Source organism: Podarcis muralis, chromosome 1 (assembly GCF_964188315.1).
Source record: "Podarcis muralis chromosome 1, rPodMur119.hap1.1, whole genome shotgun sequence".
NCBI lineage: Eukaryota > Metazoa > Chordata > Lepidosauria > Squamata > Lacertidae > Podarcis > Podarcis muralis.
The window spans coordinates 59,667,252-59,679,307 of NC_135655.1; the positions used below are offsets into that span (position 1 = coordinate 59,667,252).

The window sequence follows — 12,056 nt, forward strand, 5'->3', positions numbered from 1 at the left end:
AAAAGGGGGGAATTATTTTAAGAAAAGCATTACATTTATTTGCGCGCGCGCGCTCTCTCTGTCCGTCTCTCACCCCCACCCCCGCTGGCTCTCAGGAAATAAAGCAATAAATATTCATATAAACTTATCACGGAGCTTTCTGCAGAATAGAAAATACAAATGAGGCAACGTGAAGTGAAATCTTTGCCGCAGATGAAAAGGTTTTTTTATATATATGATATATGATCCGCTGTGCCTTTTGCGGGGGCTTTGTTGTGGGGGGTGTTAGTTGCTGAACTTAAATTGGGCTGCTCCCCAGAGTGTCTGCGTCTCGGAACAAGTTTCCAGTTGCTAAGGTTTAAACGGGCTCCCGCGATTGCTGCGGTTAAAGACCTAGTCATAAATCAGCGTTCTGGGATGGAGTGTTTTGGTGTGTATGGGGCGTGTGGTTTTTGTTTTGTTTTTTAACTTATCCAAAGCAAAACTATATATAGGTCTGTATATAATGGAAATTAGAACTACATGTTCGTCGTAACCACTTTGTGCCTGGCTTTGAGACATCCTGGAAAGCAAAAATGTAGCTTTCTTTATTAAAAAACAATTTGCTGAAGACAAAATCTTACCCATTTTGGGAAACAGCCTTACATCGCATACGATTACTAATTCATATTATGTACCGATTTTTAAATTTAATGTTTTATTTTGGGCAATAAAATAAAGCATCGCTTTAAAAAAAAAAAAGACTTTAGCCGATTTGCACTGCGATCCTAAATATGTTCCTTGGAAACAAAACCATTTATTTGCTGTTATGGAAGGTAAGTTCCTATTTCAACTCACGTCGAAGTTCCATTGCTTGATTTCAAGCGGATTCGCCTCCACTTGGAGGCGACCAAAATGGGCGTCAGCCGCAAGGGCTGCTGCCATCGTACTGGCTTGTGCATCTCAACGGCGCTTTCTTTTCAAACAGACCCACGCTGCAAGGCACACCAAGGTAAGCCCCAGGCGTATGCCCAGTATGTAATGCGATGGGACTTGGCTTCCGAGGAACAGTGGACAAGACTGCACTGCCACTGTCGCTCCCTGTACAGGCTGATCGCATAACTATTTGCTTGATGTTTCAGCCCTCTAGCCTCTAAGCGGCTTTTTAGCAGACTTTCTGAAAACACCTCTCTGGAGGGGCAGTAGGACTAGGCTCGGAGCGAGACCGAAGAGTCCTGAAGACTGACACATTTATTATGGCAGAAATTCCGCGTGCTGCAGCGCACTTCCTCAAGATGCATCGTTATGCTGAATTGCAGGTGTCTGGGAGAGAGGCAAGACTGCGAACAGGGAAGTCTGGCCTGGCTATCGAATGGGAAATTTAGCACAAAGCCAATTCCAACCTCACTGGGAAAAAAAGCGATATTCTGGTATTCAAGAAAAATCGTTGGTGGGTGAATGCATAAAAGAAAAACCAACCCAAACGTGCTGGGCAGTCGAAAATTGAGGGCAGTTAACACTGCAAAGAGGTCGTTGCAAAGGCTTTCTTTCCCTTTTCTTTTCTTTTCTCTTTTTGAACCTCTCCGTTGCAGAATCTCTAACAGATGTGTTAAATCGTCGTATGTTTTAAAAGCACCCTATTCAGCCTTTTGGTGCTGAACTTTTAGCCGGCAAAAGCGTGCAGCCCCAGGCAGGCAGCCCTGATCCTATTAAGCATGAACTAACTGTCACCTTCAGCTGTTTCAACACCCCTCTTTTTTTTAACTTGGGGACACAAAGCTTTCTCCCTTCCAAAAAAATCTTATTAACCAGCTTTACTTTCTTTCGGTGGTTTTCCTTTGGGGTCCGGGCCTTCGTCTTTTCCTTTCTTTCTTGGGGGTGTGCGTGCGTGCGCTCATGATCTCCATGTCTCCATGCTTTAACCATTCGGAGGGGGGGGGGAGAAAGTGCATCTGTGATTTATATCACATTAGCGAAGAAAGAACGTCTGTTCAACCTCTCCCTCGATTCAAATCAAAAAGTTATTTGAGGGAAGGCGAAGGGGATTAGTCTACGAAATAATATGGTGGTGTTAGAAGCCCCTCCTGCTCCCACCGAGGTCTCCCCACCCACAAATACCCCTACCCAACTGGGAGTAAGTAAGCATTGGCCCGAGCTGACAGCAAATCGAGTGGTTTAAGGCGCGATTTCCACGCATTACTATGTATTTTGGTGAAAACAAAGAAAAAAGCCTAAGATATGGCACAGAGGGACAACGGATATCTCTTCCAAAAAGAGCAGAGTTTGGGCTCTGAATATAAATAATCCTCACTTTCCAATGCTCGCAGTGGGCTGGCTCTCGCTGTGGCTCCGCAGCTCTTTTGTGTTCCTGCGGCAGGAAGTTCCATTGCTCCATCTACTATTCTAACTAGCAGCTTGATCGTAAACTGCAAGGGGGGAGGGAGCAAATGCTCTCCGAAGCTTCAAGCGCAGTGACTTCGAATTAAGTCCCATAGCGCAGATGCCAAGGGGACATATTTGGAAAGCTGCACTGATGGGCGGGGAGAAGTCCCCTTTGAGTGGTGTCCAACGTTGGCCATACTCAGTAAAGACCCACTAAATCAATGGACCTCGGGCCAGTGCTTACTTACTCCCAGTTGGGTAGGGGTATTTGTGGGTGGGGAGACCTAAGTTAGAGGAGACCCATTGAAATTAATCGACAGGACTGAGTATGGCTATTTGATGGGGTGGGGATGGGATGGTGTACAAGTTCATCCCACTGAATCCAGTGGCGCATATTTCCAGGTAGGAACGGACCAGGCTAGCTGCTGGCACCCACTGACTCCGGAGCAGTTCTAAATGAGAAGTCAAAAGCTGCTGCAGAGTTCTTAATAGCATTCGGAATTGTTTCTAGTGTGGTTCCTTTTTTGCAACAATTTTGCAGAGACCGATTCAATGTAAGTAAATGAGAGAGGACACCGAAGACCACTAGAACCATGACTTTTAAAAATAAATAAATCTTGGAAGTCTTTGGAGGTTAGCATTTGGAAGCTGCAGAAGGTTTATTCGATCTTTTGCATCCAGTCGCGCTTCTGGAGACTGGAAAGTTATTCGTGTTTGCGCTGAGGACGTTTGCTTAGTAGTACGTCCTATTAAGTCATGGAAAGGCACAGGCTGCACATAGCAGCTGTTATTCAGGTACAATAACTATATAGCGGCTGTTATTTAGGTGTAATAATTAAGACGGATCTAAAGGATATGAGGTTCTCTTTGCTGGAAGAGAAAGGGCTGCTCAGAATTAGGCTGAACCTAAGGAAATGATCCTTCCTCAAGTTCAGACATGAAGCAACTGACCAGAAACAAATACTCCGGCTTTGTACTTCCTGATACGAATGAGAAATCACCAGGTCATTCATAAGCACAAGAAGGGAGGGGATCCTTACCATCCTTTACGCACGGGTAATGAATAAGACAAAGCTGGTTAAATGTGCTTGAGGAGTCACTAGTGCGCATGGGCGGAGCCATGATTTTTGTTGGGGGGAACAGGACTTTTGTTAGGGGGGGGCAGATGTGATTGGTCAGTTACTTAAGTATTTCTATTGTTTTACTTAATGGGGGCAGCTGCCCCCCTTGGCTACGCCCATGCTGTAGTGCGTAACTACTAGCCCTTTAGGGCATGTTCACTTTCAGGTTGCGCTTATTTTATTTCTAGCACTGGAAAGAAGGAAGAGCATTTGTGGTTCCTCACTCTGGGCTACTAAAGTTTTGCCATTATTTTATTCCATACCTCGAGGAAATGGAGAGGGGGGGGGGGATACGGTTTACGATATTTCTGTTATTTCAACTCATGTCAAGAAATCAAGCCAGTGAGAACAGACGTTCCTGGGATAAAGCTGAATGGGTAGCGACCGCATTTTGAAGCAAATACTCTCTGGGAATTTGCTCGTCAAAAAATGGGTTCGGATTTGGGACGCCAACCCAATAGGCTTCAGTCCGACTTAGGCCCCCGACCTTCTTGAAGTGAGCAGACTTCTAAGCGCAAGAGTTTCAGAAAACAGAAAATGACCTTGGCCATTCATGTTTTGCACACCCTCCAACATTTCTCCGATGAAAAGAAGGACGTCCCATTCCATAATGATAATTTTACTGTTTATACCCCCACACATCTTACTGGGTTGCCCCAGCAAATCTGGGCATAATAATAAACATAATAAACATAATAAAACATTTTTAAAAACCCTCCTATACTGGGTTGCCTTCAGACAGCTCAGGGGTCGGATAACTCCATACCTCCAACATTTCTCCAATGAAAACAGGGCCATCCTAAGGAAAAGTGGGACATTCCGGGATCAAATCAGAAACCGGGATGGCTTCTCTAAATCAGGGATGTCCCTGGAAAATAGGGACATTTGAAGGATCTGGTTGCCGCTAGGAGGATGCAGATTGCCACACCCCATTGTTTCGGGTGGGGAGGTGATTAAAATGGGAAAGTATTTACGCGCTGTTATCCTTAGAAACCTTTCTGTTTATAATTCGCTTTGGTCATAACGCGTGTAAACGCAGCGAGCGAGCAGGCGCCACGTCCCAAGAATCGGAGCGCAATCCACAGTCCCACCGACGCTGGGGTACCTGGAGGCAACAGGTGACGGCCATAACTTTCTGAGACAGGTCTGGCGTGTCTGCCAGCCCCATTCACAACCCCGAAAATATGTGACGTTCGAGGCTGCAGTCCGACGGAAAGACCCGCGGAGCCCCCAGGGAGAAGGACGGGCTTCTGAATCAGCGCAGATCCGGTGACGCGCCACTGCACCTCCAGCGACTTGCTCGGGCTTCAGGGGACCGGAGGCGAAAGGCGGAATTGCGGCCCAGGCAGGTGCATGCCCTTTCGTGGGAGCTGCCATGGCCCCGTCGGGCTGCCGGGAGGCGAACCTGTGCATTGTCTCTCATCTGGGTCCGCCGCCCGCGGTGGCGCCCACGTGGCCCCGGGTCCCGGGCTATGTTTCTGGGGCGCGCAGGAGACTTCTCTTAAGCAGCGCGGCGAAAGGGGCCCGAGGAGCTATTGAGAAGGGAAGGCCGCCGCCCAAGAAGCCCAGAAATCGGAGGGAAAGGATCTTCCTTTTCAGCGATTCCTTTGGAAGTGTCTTTTCAAAGGCGCTGGGGGTGGAAGGGAAGGGACTTCTCCCTCTAAAACCTGTGACGAATGCCGCTTGACCTGGGATCGGCGGCGCGGGGAGAGGGCGGGGTGCTGCGTCCTACCATTCATTTCCATGTCCTGATCTCCCAACTTTCTTCCTTAACTGTCACTCGGCGGCTTTGTTGCCGTTGTCCGCCTCTCCTTCCCCTTTATGGCTAAAAAATAATAATCAAATTGGGGGTGTTGCTGGTGGAACTTGGAGCATGCACAGAGGGATGGAGGGATCCAGGCAGGGCCCGGCCTCAAAAACATATTGTTGCCTGGGACTAAGCATCTTTCACCCCTCCCATTAAGGCTCCAGGTCCCCAAAGCCCACAATCACCTCTTCCCCTTCCAGGCAGTGAACAGCCAGTCACAACAGATTGGTGCCACCGACCAATGCTTCAGTAGCAACATCCCTGCCACTTACCAGGACAGTCTGGTGGGACGCCAGATGGGCTCTGTCGGTGCTCTGCTGCTACCCCAACCTCACCCAGGCTCTGATCCTGCCTGTACCCTCCAGGCAGTAAAGCTGCTGCTTGGAGGCCAGCTGAGAGTTCCTGGACCCAATGTCAGTTATACACAGCATAGACCTGTGGAAATAATGGAGTAGAACAACTTCAAGATTTTCAATTTCAATGGATCTACAGGGCCAGCTGTTATGCAAGGTTGATGGAAACTACTAACCAAAAGGGCACTGTGGGTGATAGCTGTTCCTGACCCAAAATGCCAAGTTAGTTGTCCTAGTCCAGGGACATCCAACTCCCAAGAGACTGTGATCTACTCACAGAATAAAAAACTGGCAGTGATCTACCCCTTTTTTGCGGGGGGGGGGGGTGTTCAGGTCAAAGTTGTTGAGCTTTTTTAAGGGAGGAATTTCCTGGGTTTTTTGGGTTCAGCTAAGGAGGAACTATCTGCATCTTCCGTTCCAGCGATCATGCAAAAATGGAGGACGGGGTGAGGGGGCGGGACCAGATGCTCTTATGCCACCGCAAAGGAAAAGGAGCCAGTGATAAACCAGAACCTCCCAGGGATCGACCAGTCGATCACGATCGACCTGTTGGACATCCCTGGTAGGACGTTTGATAGCATGTACTAGTCAGTTTCTTAGAATTCGCTTAGATCCACGGTTCTTCTGGAACCAGTCTCCTCAGAGTTCTTTATTACCACATTCATTTTCTGAGTTTCACCTCCATTACTACATCCATCTTCAACTTCTCAAAGTTAGCATCACCCTGTGAGGAGGAACTCTTGAACATTACGTGAAAGAGTCCAGCTGATGAGGAAATGCTCCTTTTTTCACAGGTTGCCTAAACAATCTACAACAATAAACCAATTCACGGACCATGTGGTTTATTTTGGATGGGTGCTTAAGGACATAGGCTTGGGTCCTAACTTTCCATTATCAGAGTTCACATCCACAGAATGCCTGCGCCCCCTGCCTCTGTCCTGTTGCTTCCTGTACCTCCTGAAAATCTGCTCCTGGGTCTTGGGGACTATGGTATGGGGTACGTACAGGGCTCTGCAAATGAAATGGGAGAAGTTTGCTGTCAACTTGCACAAAGTCAACGAAGTTCTGTTGCCTAAACTCCACCATCCATGGACGCAAGGGCAAAGCATCAGCTGGCAAAAGAATTGCCAAGTGCAAACAAATATTTAAGAGGAAAACTTCAATGAAGGGTAGAATCCAAACACAACTCAATGAGGAATGAGCATGCTCAGTGTTTGTGGAATAATGAGTGACTTGGTGGTTCCACTTAGCTGATTGCAGCCTCTGGGAGCTTGTGACCAGGACTTGTTAAAAAGGAGTGTTTGTCAGGGATTGGTGAAGGAGAAGGAAGAGAATGAGCTTGTGTCTTTTGGATTAAGGCTGGTTGTTTGAGCTGTTTGGAGGTTTGATTGTAAGTTTGTTTGTGTGTGGCCTCTGCTAGAGCACAGGGTCTAAGAGTAGAGAAGGTACAGCAACTTGAGGCTTGTCTATCCACACTTTGAGCTACTAGGTAAGATGACGAATTACTTGATAGAGCAGAGTGGACTGTCCTTGAACAGTGAGGCAGGTGGGTTGCCCCTAGAGAGAAGGAAGATCATCCACTGCAGGAGATGAAACCCTGGAGGAGCGTGACACATAGAAGCAGAACAATCAGGATCCATGCTGTTTCACTGGTATAGCAAAATATAGGAAGAACTTCTGGGAAGAAATGGGTTACACCTCACAGTAGTTGGCAATAATCTGTTTGCTTAGAGTCTTGTGAACCTGATCAGGAGATTTTTAAACTAAATGCTGAGGGGGGGGGAGGAGACAATATTACAGATTGCAGGGGAACACCTGGTACTGGGTATAATAGCTTCATTGATGCACAGGAAACTGAGGTAGTGCTACAGAAACATGCTAAAGGGCAGGAAACTACAAGAAGGAAGCAACTGGAGGGAATGACTCATGGTTTCAGTTGTCTCTATACTAATGCACAGAGTATGGGAAACAAGCAAGGCAAATTTAAGCTCTTAATGCAGGATGGTAAATATTACCTAATGGGCATTACTGGGATGAGATTCAGGACTGGAATGCAGAAACTGAGGGATATAACCTGTTCAAAAGGAATAGATCAAACAGGAAGTGAGGAGTAGCAGCATTATATATAAAGGATGTATACACTTGTAAAGAGATCCATGAGCATGGAAGACAGCATATGGGTAAAAATGTAGGAGAGGGAAACAACAGAGACATTACTTTGGGTGTCTGCTAAAGACCACCATGCCAGACTGAAGACTTGGATGAAGCCTTCCTACAGCAGAATACCAAACATTAAAAAAGGAGAGATATAGCAGTCATGGGAGACTTCAACTACCCTGATATCTCTTGGAACTCAAACTCTGCCAATAATGTAATATGCAACGAATTTTTCAATTGCTCCGCTGACAATTTCATTTCCCAGAAGGGGAAAGAAGCAACAAGGGGATTATTTATCTTGGACCTGCAGATAAGGTCCCTGAAGATGGACAAATGTTGTCCCCATCTTCAAAAAGGAGGAAAAAGAAAAGCCAGGTAACTATTGACTGGTCAGCTTGATGTCGATACCAGGAAATGTCATAGAACAGATAATTAAATGGTCAGTCTGTGAGCACTTAAAAAATGATACTGTGATTACCTAAGACCCAACATGGTTTTCTTAAAAACAAGTCATGCTAGATGAAATTTTGATAGAGTTACAGGCTTGGTGGATCAGGAGAAAACTGTGGAAATAGTCTATATTGATTTCTGTAAGTTCCCCATGATAATTCTTGCAGAGAAACTGGTAAAATGTGGGCTGGATGAGGTACCTGTTAACTGGATTTGTAGCTATTTGACCTAACCCAAAGAGTGTTCACTAATGGTTCCAAATCCTTGGGGAAAGTGACAAACGGGTGCCACAGACTTCTGTCCTGGGTCCTTTGTTGTTCAACATCTTTATAAACGACTTAGATGAAGTAACTGAGAGGATGACAATGAAATCTGCAGATTTCAAACTGGGAAGAGTAGTTAATGCTGCAGAGGACAGAATCAGGATTCAAGATGACATTAACAGATTGACCAACTGGGTCAAAACTAAAAAAATGAATTTCAATAGGGATGAATGTAAGGTTTTACACTTAGGTAGGAAGAACCAGCTGCACAAATATAAGATGGGAGACACCTGGATTGCCAGCAGTACATGTGAAAAGGATCTTTGGGTCTTGGTGGACCACAAGCTTAGCATGAGTCAACCGTGTGATGCCACAGCAAAAAGAGCAGATAATAATAATAATAATAATAATAATAATAATAATAATAATAAATTAATTAATAATAATAAATTTTATTTATATCCCGCCCTCCCCAGCCGAAGCCGGGCTCAGGGCAGCTAACAACAATAAAACAGTACAAAAGTACAGCATAAACAACACTCTAAAATCATTCAATATAAAATTAATTAATTTAAGCCACTGGCAACCATGCTATTCTAGGCTGCATTGACAGATGTATAGTGTCCTGATCAAGGGAAGTAATAGTACCACTCTATTCTGCCTTTGTCAAACCTCACCTGGAATACAGTTCTGGGCACCACAATTTAAGAGGGATATTGACAAGCTGAAATGTGTACAGAGGAGGTGACTAAGATGGTCAAGGCTCCGGAAACCAAACCTCATGGGGAATAGTTGAAGGAGTTGGGTATGTTTAGCCTGGAGGAGAGGAGATATAATAGCCATCTCCAAATAGCTCAAGGGCTGTCACATGGAAGATGGAGCAGGCTTGTTTTCTCCTGCTCTAGAGGGTAGGACCTGAACCAACAGATTCAAGTTACAAGAAAGGAGATTCTGACTAAACATTTGGAAGAGCTTTCTGATGGTAAGATATGTTTGACAGCAGAACAGACTCCCTCAGAGAGTGGTGGGCTCTCCTTCCTTGGAGGTCTTCAAGCAGAGGTTGGATGCCCATCTATCATGGATGCTTTAGTTGGGTTGGACTTTATCACCTTCAGGGTCCCTTCCAACTCTACAATTCTATGATTCTATGTCCTGTTGGGAGGGGGGGAGAGACTGAGAGGAAGCTTAGTTTGGGCTTTGTAAGCATCTTGGGGTGCTGAGTGTCTCTAGAGCAGGCATGGCCAAACTTGGCCCTCCAGCTGTTTTGGGACTACAACTCCCATCATCCCTGACCACTGGTCCTGCTAGCTAGGGATGATGGGAGCTGTAGTCCCAAAACAGCTGGAGGGCCAAGTTTGGCCATGCCTGCCCTAGAGATCTGATATATGCTGAGCAGTGCTTCTGGCCATCTAGTAAGTGTTCAAGCTGTGTGTCTCCAGGGGGTTGGAGTAGTGATCCTCCGGGTTCCTTCCAATTCTACAGTTCTATTTCTATAATTCTATGATTTATGGTGGGGCAGAAAACTGGAGGCTGGGTAAACGGAATGGAATATGTGCAGGAGGGCATGGCTGGTTGGCTGAAACATTGAAAAGGCTCGCTTGTAAATAATAATTCATCAATGAAAATAGATACGATACATTTACTACTACAGAACTAAGTTTTGGATTGTAGTCTATCATCCTATTGTAAACTGGCATGGAAAGATTTATGCATAATTTTAATGGGAGTACATTCCATTATTTATCTTTCGTTTGCTTACATTATAGAGAGTTCAAATTGAGCCTTACTACATGGACATACAGGCATATGAAGGCTGCTGGAAGTTCCCTTGCAATTGCTGCACATACCTTTTCCTAGGGAGCCAGTGTTGTGCATACACCCCCATCAAAACTGGGTACCTAGAAGCCCTACTGCTAACAATTTGTTTTAAAAGGCACTAAGCAATTGTGGGTTGACAGTGGTGTGACACAAGCCCAGTCCTGTGAATGGTTACACGTGTGCAGGGTCAATCCAAACAATGCCTGGTCCCTCAGCATGCGAGAGCAGTAAAAACATCAACAATTACCCGTCTGCTGTATGACATTCACTATATACAGAAATAGCTGTGAATGGGCTCACCTTGGCAGCTTAGCACAGACCACTATGGGAACTCATTTATGCAGCGATTCCAGTAAGCTGGTGTGTGTCATTTAATTTATGTTTAGGTTGGGCAGGTAAGGGAGCTTAGAACCCAAGTCCAAATCAGGAAGCATCATCCATTTAAATAAGACTGCTCTTGATGGCAACCCTTTTGCAATGTTTAGGGGCAGGGGAAGTTTAGTTTAGGGGCAGGGGAAGAAACAGCTGCTTGGCACATTTTGCTTGTTTTGCCTTCCTGTGATAACTCATATTCCAAACACGTTAGCATCTGATGGAACAAGAGAGGCTAGGAAATCATTTGGGCCTGAATGCCTTTCCTGCTGGTGGCCAAGCTTCTCCACCCGGGCGCCTTTGGCTAATGCCCTTCTCGCTCAATTCTAGGCTATCTAAAACACACAGAGAGATTTCTCTATTTTTGTTTCTTTCTAGAGGGGGGCGGGTAAGGATGAAGGTTCTCTGTGTGGAGTTTTAATACCTTTCTAGGTGCCCTTATTGATGCTCATTGACCTTGCTGAATACCTGAATGGGACATGCTGTATTAAGACACCTAAGACGTTCACCTTTAGAATTCAGCACAAGGAACAGTAACTGTTGGGTCCTTCAAAGCTTTGCTGGTCTTTCCCCCACCTCCTCCTCCTCCCTCCTCCCTCCCTCCCTGTTTTTTCTCTCTTGAAAATCCCTCTATTGTGCCAATCAAGCAGATGGTTTGCAGGAAATATAGCTTGGCCCCAATGACCGAAACTAATTTTAACTAGCTTTCCAAACCTGGCACGTTTGTTTTGCTCTTTCAAACCAGCTCCAAAAACAGCTGGCAAGGGTGAATTAAACCCATTAAAGACACATTTATAAGAAATTATATTCACATAGGTTGTCTGAATCTACCCCCCTCTTCCCTCTATTCCCCCAAAGAGGGGGGGGGGAGATGAGTGCATTGAAATGAAAATGGCTTGCATACACTACCCTCCTTAACATCGCCTGAAAGTCTCAAAACATTTTACTAAATAGATTAACTTGACTATTGTTTTGCATCACATTTATCAGCTTCATTAAGTGAATAGCTGAACAAATATATTACGCATGCATGAAAAGCTCTTTTGGGGGCTGTCTTATTGTGTCCTCAGCCCTGACAGGTGGTTAACTGTGTGGTGTTTCCCCCCCTTTTTCTCTTCTTTTTCTCTCCCTGCCCCAAAGAAAGAAGGGATCTCGGATAAAACAGCAGAGACGAGACTTGGCAAAGGAACCTGGAGGCGAGAGTTACATGCTTCCACCCCTTCCATTCAGACTGGCCAACCCTGAACGACCATGTTCTCAAATACACAGACGAAGGATGTGATCAGGTCAAAAGTAATTCACTGGAGTTTTGTCCCTGTTTCTTTGCCAGGCCAACTGTGAGGCTAGTTAATTTGTCCCTTCTCTTCTTAATGTG

General features: G+C 45.6%; 1 long non-coding RNA gene across 2 annotated transcripts in view; it reads left to right on the forward strand.

The window, feature by feature from the left end:
• The window catches only part of LOC114597006 (uncharacterized), a 30,145-nt gene that overhangs the window by 1,514 nt on the left and 16,575 nt on the right, over positions 1 to 12,056 (forward strand). The window contains exon 2 of one of the 2 annotated variants that reach the window (XR_003706667.2): positions 11,822 to 11,974. This is a non-coding gene — a long non-coding RNA (uncharacterized LOC114597006). The remainder of the gene's footprint in view (positions 1 to 11,821; positions 11,975 to 12,056) is intronic. The other variant, XR_003706668.2, reaches the window with a different exon arrangement.